We start from the raw sequence: 14,844 nt of genomic DNA on the forward strand, positions 1-14,844 counted from the left end.
TTACCACAGAAAATAATAATTGTTGAGGACTAGCAATATACACAGCACTTTGATTTGTTTTGATAAGAAAAGAAACCCCCCGGAGGAGAAGACAAACAGGACATAGGACTGACATTACAGTGTTGTTGGTAGTAGAGTTGGGTCTGCTGTAATTACACTGTGTGCTGCACAGAGAATTGTTCAGGGAGAAAAATTCTATGTTACTTGTGGACTTTAACTTCAAAATGATTTTATCTATGAAGTCTACCACTTAGGAAAACACATTTGTTAGCATCATTCCTGAGAAGCATATAAAATAGCACTCATCAGGGCCACACAGCAGCCTGAGTCATATGCTTCTGAGTTAGAGGAGAAATTAGAAAAATTTTATTAGCAGAAAATGCAACATTTCCAAAAATTCTGAAGCCTTAAGAAAAAAAAAATTCCCTAAGTGTTTTCTAAGAAAAAATATTAGCAAAAAAAAGTATTTTAGAATAACTGAAGCATATGTAATCGTGTTAAGGATTCTTTACATATCTAAAATAATTTTCTAGTTTATATTACATAAAATGAATCACAGTGTATGTGTAAGATAAATATTAAAGTATAGTTTTACAGCTATTAATTTTAATTTGCTCTTTGAATATACTTTCCAGTATACTTTTAGGACTTAACTTCTTACCAATGAAGCCACAAGTTTCTTAACTTTAAGAAATCCAAGGTTGTTTTAACTGTATGCCAACTTTTGAAAAGTAGCCAAAACTTTCCAAAAGAACAAATTATCAACATTTGAGATGAACAATAATGGAATGATCTCTTATCCAAGTGTGTGACTGATACAGACAGTGGGGGTCAAGAAGACCTCGGATCAAAACGCTGGCCCTGCCACTTACTAGCAAGGTATGTCATATTTGGCAAATTACTTGACCACTATATGCCTCAGTATCCCTATATGTAAATTGGAGCCATACTATATTCCTATAAGGATTAAACAAAATAACATAGAGTGCCTGACCCATAGCTGGCACTCAGTAAGTGTTAATTTCCATCACCACCACCCACGCCTCCATTTTCTGAAAAGAGTAAGGAACAAATATTAAATACTACTTTTGCCAGATGGAGCTTAGTACACATACAGTTTCACTTTCCAAGATACGAAAATGAGTAGTTTTCTGCCTTTCTGCATCAGATTTCGGGAAACTAAGATGCCTACCCTGACTAGACGTCAGTCTTTACAAGCCTGGACCAATTTCCTTCCTGGCTGCAAAAGATGGAGGGCTCTGAAGCTGATGAAAATGAAGCAAGGAGGTAAAAAGGGTCTCCACTGAGACAGATCTACTAGCCCAAGCTTAGCCTGGAATTCGATAACAGTAACAATATTCCTCAAAAACTGAAGTCTGAATGGGCTTACTGCTCTAATAAAGGTCAAAGTTCAAAAGTTCCCATTTCTGTCTAAAATGTTTACGGTTTTCCTTTAGATATTCACATATCTAATTTAAACGAGCTGCTATAATAATTATTTAAAAATCCAAAACACTAATATAAAGACAAAATAATAATGTTGAAAAATCTGTTTTAATTCCATTCAAACATTTATTTCACAAAGAATTATTTGATACTTTCAAGCAATAACAGACTGGGCTCTGGAAATGCAGAAATAAACATGTAGCTATACTAGGTATCTCTAAGGCCAACTTCCCAAGAGAGAAATAATAATAACTAATCCTTACTGAATGTTTACTAATTACCAGGCACTCTTGTAATATGTTATACAGACCTACTTTTTTAATCTACATGACAACTCTGTGCAGTAAACGACTTTTAGCCCCATTTTACAGAAAAGGAGACTCAGGCACAGAGACTTATGTAAGCTGCCCTTGGTCACACAGATAAAAAGTCATGTGTAGGATCCGAAGTCAGGCATTCTGGCTCCAGACAGTACACTCATAACATACTCTCTGAGGCAGCTGACTGAGGCAAACATTCTTTCAATCATTCAACAAACACTCTCTGGGTGCCTACCACGTACCTAGTACTGGTTTAGGAAGTGAGAATACAAGTTAACCAACAGACAAAAATTCCTTCCTTCGTGGAGCTTATATTCTAGTGGGAGAAGACAGACAGACAATAAACAAGGTAAGTAAAATATACAATATGATAGATAGTCATAAGTGCTAAGGACAGCAGTATCAAGGGAGGAAGATAAGAAGTGTTTGGGGAGATTGCAATTTTAGATAGAATTGTGAACAAAGGGCTCCCTGAGAAGGAGGCTTCATGACTAAAGGAGGGACTCCCCTCACCATGCTCACACACAGACATGGAGAAAGTACATAAAGATTTCCCCCATGGCTGTAGTCTCTAAAAACTCACAATCTGGTAGAGAAGACAGGCACTCAAATAGATCATTATAATCCAGTGTGGTGAATGTAACATCAGAAGAGGTATAGGCAAGAGGGGGCAAGGAGGGCGTCTAACTCAAACCCAGGTAGGGGTTAACCAAGACTTCTTAGATTTAATGCCTGAAGCAAGTCTGACAAAAATGAGGCATTAGACAGACTAAGAAACAAGAAGGAAGATCTAGCAGAGGAGCCAGCAAGTGCAAAGGCAGGAGATGGCAAGGAGTGACTGAGTGATCTCCAAGGAGCTCCCCTATTGCTGAAGGAAAATGTTTAAGGAGAAGGATGGCCAGAAGGAGAGGCAAGGTTGGACAGGCACCAAGCACCCTGGGGTACATGTGACCACATTCACCTAGGCAGGAACTTTGAGGGCCTGGACCATAGATAGCTTCTGCCATGAGAATGGAAAAGAGTAGATGGAATTGTTAGAGGAAAAAACTAATAGGACTGGGAGATTTCATGGATGACAGTAAGTGGGAACAGCATCCACTCAGACAGGGCATACAGAAGAATCAGATTTGTGACTGGAATGAGCTGTTTGGGACACACTAGTACTTCTGAGGTGTCTGTGGGAAAGGCAAGTGGCCCTCTTCAGTAGGCAGGCCCAAATATAGGTCAGGGGAGAGGACTGGTCTGGAGAAGAGATTTGCTCTTCATCTGCCTAAATTCAACATAGAGGGCATGACAATGGATGAGACCACCCCACAAAAAGAGAGTCAAGGACAGACCTTTAAGGAACAACAACATTTTAAGGGCTCTCTGATTTTATAGTGCTGGACAATATATATCAATTCACATATTTAAAGTGTACATGTCAATAGTTTATAATATGTTCATGGAGTTGGGCAACTATCGCCATGATTCAGTTTCAGAACATTTTCATCCCCTAAATTGAAACTCTGCAACTGTTAGCAGTCACCCTCCATCTCCCCATTTCCTCTCCTCCCCAGCCCTTGGTAATCACTAACTCACTTTCTGCATCTTCTGAGCCTTTTCTATAAATGGAATCATACACTGTGTGATATTGTGTCTGACTTCTTTCATTTAGTGAAATGTTTTCGAGGTTCACCCATGTTGTAGGATTTATCAATACTTTGTTCCTTTTTATGGATGTATAATATTCCATTGTATGGCTATACCACCTTTTGTTTAATTATGCATTCATCAGTTGGTGGACATCTGGGTTATTTTCACCTTTTGGCTATTATGAATAACGCTGCTATGGACATTTGTGTACAAGTTTTTCTGAAGAAATATGTTTTCATTTCTCCTGGGCATATAACTAGGAGTAGAGGTCCTGGGTCATATGATAATTCCATGATTAACTTTTTGAGAAAATGGCAAACTGTTTTCCACAATGGTTGCACCATTTTACATTCCCACTAAAAATGTATGAGGCTTTGCTGTACACCTGAAACTAATACAACATTGTAAATCAACTATATGCCAATAAAATTAAAATATTTTTAAAAACAGGAAAAAAGTTTATGTTTTAAATAAGAATGATGTAGTAAAAAGTTATAAAACATTCTAGTTATAGATGGTAATTATTTTTAAGGTTCCACTTCTATTGTACATCGATGAGAGGAAGCTAAATTGAAAGGGATTAGTATCAAAATGGAAAATAAAATGGAACTTTCAGCTGAAAACAGACAAAGAAACAAACAAACAAAGAATGTATGAGGGGCTTCCCTGGTGGTGCAGTGGTTAAGAATCCGCCTGCCAATGCAGGGGACACGGGTTCGAGCCCTGGTCCAGGAAGATCCCACATGCCGCGGAGCAACTAAGCCTGTGTGCCACAACTACTGAGCCTGTGCTCTAGAGCCCGTGAGCCACAACTACTGAGCCCATGTGCCACAACTACTGAAGCCCGGGCGCCTAGAGCCTGTGCTCCATAACAAGATAAGCCACTGCAATGAGAAGCCCGCACACCGCAACGAAGAGTAGCCTCGCTCGCCGCAACTAGAGAAAGCCCGCACGCAGCAACAAAGACCCAGTGCAGCCAAAAATTAAAAAAAAAAAAAAAAAAAAGAATGTATGAGGGTTCCAATTTGTCCACATCTGCACCAACACTAGTTATTTTCCTTTTTTCTTTTTAAGTGGTCATATTAATGGGCCTGAAGTAGTATCTCATTGTAGTTTTGATTTGCATTTCCCAAACAACTAATGACATTGAGCACCTTTTCATGTGGTTATTGGCCAGTTGCATATCTTCTTTGGAGAAATGCCTATTAAGATCCTTTGCCCCAAATGTTGAAAAGACGTTCAACATCGCTAATTATTAGAGAAGTGCAAATCAAACTACAGTGAGGTATCACCTCACACCGGTCAGAACGGCCATCATCAAAAAGTCTACCAATAATAAACGCTGGAGAGGGTGTGGAGAAAAGGGAACCCTCCTACACTGTTGGTGGGAATGTAAATTGGTACAGCCACTATGGAGAACAGTATGGAGGTTCCTCAAAAAACTAAAAATAGAGCTACCATATGATCCAGCAACCCCACTCCTGGGCATATATCTGGAAAACCATAATTCAAAAAGATACATGCAACCCCAATGTTCACTGCAGCACTATTTACAATAGCCAAGACATGGAAGCAACCTAAATGTCCATCGACAGGTAAATGGATAAAGAAGATGTGGTATATATACACAACGGAATACTACTCAGCCATAAAAAAGAATGAAATAATGCCATTTGCAGCAACATGGATGGACCTAGAGATTATCATACTAAGTAAATGAGACAGAGAAAGACAAATATCATATATCACTTATATGTGTAATCTAAAAAAAATGATACAAATGAACTTATTCACAAAACAGAAACCAACTCACAGACAAAGAAAAACTTATGATTACCAAAGGGGAAAGGGTTGGGGGGATAAATTAGGAGCCTGGGATTAACAGATACGTACTACTTTATGTAAAATAGATAAACAACAAGGTCTTACTGTATAGCACAGGGAACTATGTTCAATATCTTGTAATAACCTATAATGGAAAAAGAATCTTAAAAAGGAATATATATGTATAATATATATATATCTGACTGAATCACTTTGCTGTACACCAGAAACTAACATAACATTTTAAACCAACTATACTTCAATTAGGAAAAAAAAGATCCTTTGACCATTTTTCAATTGGGCTATTTGTCTTTTTATTGTTGAGTACACACTGTTTTAGAGTCCCCACTCTGATGCTTACTACCTGTGGGACCTCAGATAAGTCATTTAACCTTTCTCTAATCAGTTACTTCATCTATATATTGGGAACAACAGTACCTGCCCCACAGGGCTGTGAGGATTCAACAAGATAGAGTCATTGATCATTAAATGGTAGCTATTATTGTTCAAAATAATATTTACACACATTAATATTTACACACACTTTTAGATATGTGTGTTCAAATGTGTGATAATGGTTTTCATTCTTATTGTTTCAAAAGTTTTTTTTACACTGGCTTTATTTTTAAACTATGAACTATCAAAATAGAAAAACTTTCAATAATAATATCATTACTCCGATTTTTATTTTAAAAATAGCTTGTGTGATTCTACAAACAAGAGTAAATAAAACTATAGAAGGATGTTTGTAAACAGCATTGTTTAAAACAGTAAACAAAACAAAACAAAACGAAATAATCCAAATATCCATCAGGAGGGGACTGTTTAAATTAACCGTGAAATATCCAAACAATGGACTATTGTGCAAATGTTAAAATATATGAGTAGCTCAAGATGTACCAATATGAAATTATCTCTAACACACGTCAGGTAAAAAAGCAAATTAAAGAATATTATATATTGTATGATTCCAACTGTGTATATAAAAAAGATATGTATTCATAAGCATAAACGTATGAGCATGTGTGTATGCACAAGTGTGTATATGATTCAACAGACATAAAAACAAGCGGGGATGTAAACTTTTTTATATCTTCTATAGTTTAAAAAACGTTTTAACCACATATAATACTTTTCAATTGAAAAAAATCCTGATAACTGTCAATCAAATTTTTCTCAGTCATATCTATCCTAGTTACATAAAATGTAAATGAAAGAGAGAACCTGAATTAAAATAAATCACTCCTATTGATTTATTTTAATGAATAAATAAGTAGGTAGAAACTGATCTGAATCTTAAGTTATTATAAAGCATACTTCAGTCCCTGTTTGGGTGACACAACTTGAGCATTTTAAGACAACTCAAGGAATTAAAATACAGGAGTGCTAGCTTTATACAGCAAAAAAACTTATTTCAACCGTAGTAACGTTCAGAACAACAGCATCTGAAAGAGTCCACATCAACCCTGATCATATGATCAAATGTATGATTTGTGTCAATTCTGAAGAAAATGTGACACCCTGAAAAAGCTTTAAAGAATGATTGCACAGATTCATACTTTCAACAAACATTTATTGAGCACCTACTATGCATTAAGCAATCTGTTAGGTACCAGAGACTATGATAAATACTAATAATGGAAGCATGTATAAAATGCTCTAGGGAATTCCCTGGCGGTCCAGTGGTTAGGACTTCACGCTTTCACAGCCCAGGGCACGGGTTTGATCCCTGGTCAGGGAACTAAGATCCCGCAAGCCCCCCCGCCACCAACCCCAAGAAAAAAAGCTCTAATGGGCACAGAGCACAGGGATGGGAGAGATTCATTCTGACCCAGGCTGTCAGGGAAGAGAGATCTAGGACAGCTTCAATGAAGAATCCACATTTGAGCAGGGTCTAGGACTTCATCAGAGAATGGGAATGGAGGGAACTCCAGAAAGAGGGAAAAGCAGGAGCAAATGCCTGAAGGTATCTGGCAAACACCTAGAGGCATCTGAGCCTGTGAATAATCCAGTATGGCCAGAAACCAGGGTACTGGGGAGAAGAGAAGTAGTCATAGAAAGGAGGCTATAAAGGTAGGCCTGAGAAAACCTGTGAGGGAATTCAGAGGTAACTGGATATGGCAAGACTGATATTTTTAAAAAGCACCCTCTTGATTAAAAAATGTAAGAAGATAACTACTTTAAAAGTCAGGATAGGGACTTCCCTGGTGGTCCAGTGGTTAAGAATCCGCCTTCCAATGCAGGGGACGCAGGTTCGATCCCTGGTTGGGGAACTAAGATCCCACATGCCACAGGGCAACTAAGCCCGCGCAGCAACTACTGAGCCCGTGCGCCACAACTAGAGAGCCCACATGCCGCAACAACTGAGCCTGTGTGCTCTGGAGCCCACAAGCCACAACTAGAAGGAAGCCAACGTGTCGCAACTAAGACCCAACACAGCCAAATAAATAAACATTTTTAAAAAAAGTAAGAAAATGAAAGTCAGGATAATAGTTATTTTGGAAGGAGGGAAGGTTTATGATTGGGATAGGGCACCTAGAGGGACTTTCGGCATGGCTGACAATGTTCCATCTCTTGATCTGGATGGAGATTTTAAGTATGTTTGCCTTGTAATACTGTATTAAGCTACTCATTTGATTGCTTGGTGTTTTGAATCCTTGTCTCATTTTACCATACAAAAGGCTAAAAAAGAAAAAAAAAGTACACCCTTTTGTGACACTGTGTAGTTAGACTAGGGAAGAGAGGGAACCAGCAAGAAGATAAGGAAAGAAGTTATGTTGTGTAGGTGCAAGATGAAGAGGGTGAGGCCCAGGGCAAGGACAATGGGAGTAAGGAGGAAATAAACCCATTTGAGAAACATCTTGAGAGTTAACTGCCAGAGGCTTAGAGAAGACACAGAGAGTAAGTTCACATTTGGACATATTGAGTATGAGATACCTTTGGGACTTCAAATACTACTTTTCCTTTTTAAACTTACGGCTTTCCTTTACTTTGGTACACATCCATCAATCATAATATTCTACTCCCTATCAGTCATAATTCAATTCTTGTTTTCGGCTTTCAAATAGGATAAAGAAGTGAGACGGGAGTAATTCTTGATGTGACAGCAGACTTGGAAAGAAAGGAGGAATATGGTAAAGAGAGATGTGTATAAACATACATAAAGGAGAAGCTCTTTGTGAAATCAATGACTCAGTAGTGAAAGACAGAAATAAATTGGATAATACCCCAAGTGAACTATTCCACTAAAATGGAAGAAAGGATCTGTAAAGCAAGGGCTGTTGGGTCAAAGAGTTTCCCAACCTGATCAACAAAAATCAAAGGAGGGGACTGTATCATGCAGCCATGTTCATTTCTTCCTAGGTTCTTCCATGTAACCTAGGAAGAAATATAATAGAAATTTGAAGGTGAGAGAGATGGGCCAATGAGAAAGAGAAGAAAGCACAGTGGAGGAGTAGGTGATCTTACTTATGTACGAGCCAAAATGAACTATCCTCACTTGAGAGAAGAATTAGATATTAGCAACTGTGTGTGTGAGATTAATTACAGAATGGGCCACAGCACCCCATGTGCCTAGAGTCCCATGCTGCTTTATCACAGAACAGGCACTCACCGAAGGCATGAACAACCAACTTTTATAATATGCACCTAGAAATATTAAGATTTTACCCTCACACCCTAGCTTTTTCTACTTCATATTAATAATAAAACCTAGCTACTATTTATTGAAAAAATACTCTATGCCAGGCACAGACTAAGCCCTCAGCATGCAGTACTTGGTTGAATCCTCACAGCAAGCCCATGACATAGGTGCCAATATTCATCCTCCTATTACAAATAAACTTGGGTCCCTTCAAGTGGCACCTCTGGGGAAACAAGACATGAGGGAGAATGCATAGGACAGAACTGGGCCTGGGCCTGGGCCTGGCTCATACATAGTCCAACCCAGGTCACCAGGGTAAAACATTACATAGGGATTAGGAGTTAAGTCTCCAGTTGCTGATCATGAGTGATTTTGTGGGACCTTATCCTCAGCATGTCTATCTCCTCTGGCAACATGTGGCAGTGGTAGGCGGTTGGTAGTGATACTGAGATTTGGGATCCTGGCCAGCTCCCTGTTTCTTTCCATCAAAAATATGGCTAACATCTGGCAGCGTCAGCAAATGTCAAGATGAGTCTTCACTAATTCATACGTTACAAACTGGATTGTCAAAATTGGTCAAATTCCATTACAGAATTATAGTTCAGCTGCACTGAACACTAAATACATATGAGCCATTAGGTGGGCCTTTAAATCTCTTTGCTCTATGGAAATTTCTATTCTGGTAGTAGTTGTAAGAGATTTGATCTTTATCATACTTTTCCTGGCAGCAGTAAAATTCCATTTCCATCAACTCTGTTTCCTCTCAGGAAAGAAGTCTCTCAGGAAATACTCAAAACATTGTTTTTAACAAACTTCTCAAATATGAATCATTTTCAACTGCCAGAAAAAAACTCCTGCCCCCACTGTTTTGCATCATAATATACCCACTGTTTTGCATCATAACACATTCCCTAAAATGACAGTTGTGGGGCAAGACATACTTACTTGACTTTGCTCAAGCAGTTCACTCTGCCTCAACTATCTTCTCCCTTAGATCTGCTTGTCCAAGTCCTACCAACTCATTCATTCAACAGTTATTTCCTGAGCACCCAGTAGTTTTTCAGATGCTAGGGGTTCAAGTAAGTGCATTAGAAATTAACTAGGCAGAGATTTAGGGATGATCATTGTAGGCAGTGGGACCATCATCTGACATGCTGAGAATTTCCTTCAAGGAAACGTTTCCCAGAAGAGGAAACATTTAAAGCTGGCCCTTTAAGTACAAGCAGGAGGAGTTCAATGGAAGAGGAAAGGCATTTACGAAGGCTAAGAGGAAGGCCTCCAACGACAGGGAGCACAATTGAGCTGCTGCCTCAGAAATTCATCCTAATGTTTGTGCTGAAGGCTCGCTTCCAATGGGTTGCACCTGACCAATGACAGTACATCAGGGACAGGACTGTACTGATCACTGACTTTTGGACTCCCCAAAGGCTTTTCTGAAACTTTCTTCAGCTGCATAGCAGTCTAGAGAGCTTCCACCTAAGCTACTCTCTCTCCTCTTCACTAGGGGTCGGGCGTGCATAACGGACTTGCATCATGGGCACTCCCACCCTTCCCATCTCCCCCTCCCCCACCCCCTTGTCTCTCACATAGGTGGTTGGTTATAAAATCCTTGCCGTTTAATCCTAAATTTCTCCTTCTCAGAGGACCCAGACTAACACAGCGTTCTAGACAGAGGGCCCACCATGAGTTAACACCCAGAGGCATGAAAAATCATGACGTGCTCTGAGCACCTAGAAATATTGATTTTACCCTCACACCCTTGCTTCTTCTACTGCATAATAATAATAAAACCTAGCTACCATTTATTGAACAAATATTCTATGCCAGGCACAGCGTAAGCCCTCACCATGCGTTACTTGGTTGAATCCTCACAGTAAGCCCATGATGTAGGTGCCGATATTCATCCCCCTATTACACTGTCCTTTTTTTTTTTTTTTGGCTGCAGCATGTGGGATCTTAGTTCCCTGACCAGGGATCGAATCTGCGCCCCCTGCATTGGAAGCACAGAGTCTTAACCACTGGACCACCAGGGAAGTCCCATCATCCCCCTATTACAAATGAAGAAACCTGCATCCCTTCAAGTGGCACCTCTGGAGAAACTAGACATGAGAGAGAATGCATAGGACAGAACTGGGCCTGGGCACAAAGGAGCGCTTGCCTCATACATAGCCCAATCCAGGTCACCAGGGTATTGAGATTTGGGATCCTGGCCAGAGGGGTGGGTACAGAGGGAGAAGCTGGGCAAAATCAGAGAAGGCCTTTTATGTCCTGATAAGAAGCTTGGACTTGGTCCTCTGAGAAACAGGGAACCACCAGAAAGTTTTAAGCAGGGAAAGGGCATGTGTTTTCAAAAGACTGTTCTGCTGGCAGAATGAAGGATGGCCTGGAGTAAGCAGAAATGGAAGCATCTCTGTGTATGCTTCCATCTTGTCTGCTGGCTTGTGAGGTCCTAAAGAGTAGAATCATATTTTTTGTTTGTTTTGCTTTAATCTCTATGCCCCTGTAATGATTAGGAAAGTGTTTAACACAAAGTAACTACTCAAGAGGCCACACCAAATCTACTAGGCTAGGCCTCACCTCACTGCCCAACATTTTAATTAAAACCACCCCAAAAGTTTAATGACCAACCTTTGAACATTCCTGCTTGGACACTGGAAGTCTCCGTCTAGGCAATCTAGAAAGGGAAAGTTACACATATGAAGGGTAGAAGTTCCTCTCAAAACTATCTCCCACCAACTACTTGTTTCATGAACTCTCTTTGAAGCTGACATCAATCACATTTGTTGATCCTAATTGTGGGGACAAAGGTGGTCATTAAACATTTGGTTTTTGAAGGTTTACCAGGTCAATGAGCCAGATCAGGCTTAAGACCCAGAGGTCTTATGCAAAGAACACTGGACAAAAACCAAAATTGGGTTCTGGACACTGGCGCAATATCCAAAGGTGATCTTTGGGAAAACATATCCCATAGGTCTATTTTTTCATCGTAAAGCAGAAATAAGACCTACCCTACTTAAGGTGTCAATTATATTAGAAGATGTTATCAAGGTGCTTTGAAAACAGTAGTATGTAAAATACTGTATTTGTTTTTTTTTTTTAATTAATTAATTAATTTATTTATTTTTGGCTGTGTTGGGTCTTCGTTTCTGTGCGAAGGCTTTCTATAGTTGGGGCAAGCGGGGGCCACTCTTCACCGCGGTGCGCGGGCCTCTCACTATCGCGGCCTCCCTTGTTGCGGAGCACAGGCTCTAGACGCGCAGGCTCAGTAGCTGTGGCTCATGGGCCTAGTTGCTTCGCGGCATGTGGGATCTTCCCAGACCAGGGCTCGAACCCGTGTCCCCTGCATTGGCAGGCAGATTCTCAACCACTGCGCCACCAGGGAAGCCCCAGCAGGAGGTTTTAAATCAAATTTCAAACTGATTTAGTAAATTGGTATTGTTTTGACTTAGAGGTGGGTAAAAAATAGAAGAAACTAAGTCCATTCTTATAAAAAGGAACTTGCTCTAGGCTATTTTGGCAAAAGAATTAAACAAACAACTACAGAAATCATTTTCCAAACCCAAATTAATTATTTCCAGTTATAAAGTACGTTTAATGGTAGGAAATTAATAATGATGACAGTAATGGACACCATTATATTGAGCACATTCTATGCGCACGGCACTTTACATGTATTATCTTTATTCCTCATAACCAAAGTTAACAGTCTGTCTACATTTCAAATTAAAAACAAAATAAAAAAATGAGTCTCAGAGAGACAAATGTGCCATAAATCAAGTAAATGGCAGAGATAAGATGAAAACCAAGATATCTAAAAATCTCAGGTTTTTAGATGGCAATAAAAGGTGGTAGAACGTTTCTCCCTTTCCTAATCTCAGTCAATCTTTCCTCCACCCTCCGGGCAGTCCTGCCCCTCGCCCCCCATACCCAACCCGGTTCCCTGTCCCGCCCCTCCCCTGCCACATTCAGACACTCATTTCCAGAGAGGGGCATTAAAATGTAATGGGTTGATCACGGGTTTTTACCAAACAAACCTGCAGTTAAGTTCTGACCGTGCCATTTACTAGCTCCAAAGACTTCAGTGGTACAAATGACTTGTTGGATCTCAATTTTCAATTAAGACTGAATTAAATAAACATACACATTGCCTGGTACGTGGACACTCACTATATTTGTTGCCTTTCCCCTCGCTCTCTTTTGATAGCCTAAAGATCAAATAAAGATGAAGAACAGCACCCTACCTGTATTGTATCATAGGTAAGGTTAGCAAGGATGGAAGTGGTTCTAGTGACCTATAAAACACTCACATGGTTAAGGAATTGCCAACAACTTTGCGGCATCTAACCAGGATTTTTATCCAAAAAATATAAGAGAATAATACACAATGGTCATTTGGGATTTAGCCTATGAATGCGAGGTTGGTTCACCATTCTTAATTCAAACAATGCCATTTACAATATCAACAGCCTAAGGAAGAAAATCCATATGATTATTTAAACAGATGCAGAAAAAACTGATATTCATTCAACAACCATTCACAATTTTAAAAAATACTCAGTTAGCTAGAAATAGAAGGGAACTTCCTCATCCTGAAGAAGATCATCTATGAAAAAAAACCTACAGATAACTCAAACTTAATGGTGAAAGACTGAATGATTTCCCCCTAAGATCAGGGGAACCCACTCTTACCATTTCTATTCAACATCATACTAGATGAAAGTCCTAGCTAATGCAGTTAAGGTACAGAAAATAAAGATACATAAAACTGGAGAGGAGAAATAAAACTGTCTTTATTCACAGAGAACATAATTATCTAAGTAGAAAATTCAAAAGAATCTATAAAAAACTACTAGATCTAGTATGTGACTTTAGCAAGGATGGAAAATATAAGACCACCTTACAAAAATGAATTGTATTTTTATATACATCAGTGAACAACTGGAGGCTGAAATTTTTATAGGCACCATTTGCAACAGAACCAATAAATATGCAATACTCAGGAATCAATCTAACCAAGTATTATAAGATTTATATGTTGAAAATTACCAGAAACAAACAAACAAACAAAAAACACCAATGAGAGAAATCAAAGACATAAGTAATTGGAGAGATATAGCGTTCATGGATCAGAGGACTCAGTATCATCAATATTGCAATTCTCTCCCAAATTAATTTATAGATTCAATTCATCCCCAATTCAGCATTCAAGTCAATGCTCAATAAAATCTAAGCCGGCTTCTTTTTTAGAAATTTACAAGATGATTCTAATATTTATATGGAAAAACAATCTAGGATAACCAAGACAATTTCAAAAAAGAAAAAGCTGAAGGACTCAAACCAACTGATCTAGAGGCTTACTATAAAGGTACACTATTCAAGACAGTGTGATACTGGTAAAAAGATAAACACATAGATCAATGGAACAGAATCTGATCCATACATATACAGGCATACCCCAGAGAATATTGTGGGTTTGGTTCCAGACTAGCACAATAAAGTGAATATTGCAATAAAGTGAGTCACACAAATTTCTTGGTTTCCCAGTACATATATAAAAGTTAAATTTACACTATACTGTAGTCTATTAAGTGTACAATAGCATTATGTCTTAAAAAAACACCAATGTACATACCCTGATTAAAAGACACTTTATTTTTATTGCGAAAAAACACCAACCATCATCTGAGCCTTCAGCAAGTGGTAATCTTTTTGCTAGTGGAGGGTTTGAAATATTATGAAAATTACCAAAATGTGACACAGAGACATGGAGTGAGCAAATGCTGTTGGAAAAATGCAGCCGACAGACTTACCTGACACAGGGTTGCCACAAAACTTCAATTTGTAAAAATCGCAGTATCTGCAAAGTGCAATAAAGCAATGTACAAAAAATGAGGTAGGCTTGTATATGGTCAACTGATTTTTGATGAAGATGCCAACTTAATTCAATAGACAAAGGATAGTCTTTTTGTCTTTCAA

At 38.9% G+C, this 14,844-nt stretch overlaps 1 protein-coding gene and 1 pseudogene across 2 annotated transcripts in view; one reads left to right on the forward strand and one right to left on the reverse strand.

The window, feature by feature from the left end:
• The window catches only part of ATP11C (ATPase phospholipid transporting 11C), a 164,755-nt gene that overhangs the window by 116,443 nt on the left and 33,468 nt on the right, over nt 1-14,844 (reverse strand). The gene's annotated exons all lie outside the window — the stretch shown is intronic.
• On the forward strand, nt 13,112-13,224 carry LOC133082817 (U6atac minor spliceosomal RNA; annotated as a pseudogene).

This window comes from Eubalaena glacialis, chromosome X (assembly GCF_028564815.1).
Source record: "Eubalaena glacialis isolate mEubGla1 chromosome X, mEubGla1.1.hap2.+ XY, whole genome shotgun sequence".
Lineage (NCBI taxonomy): Eukaryota > Metazoa > Chordata > Mammalia > Artiodactyla > Balaenidae > Eubalaena > Eubalaena glacialis.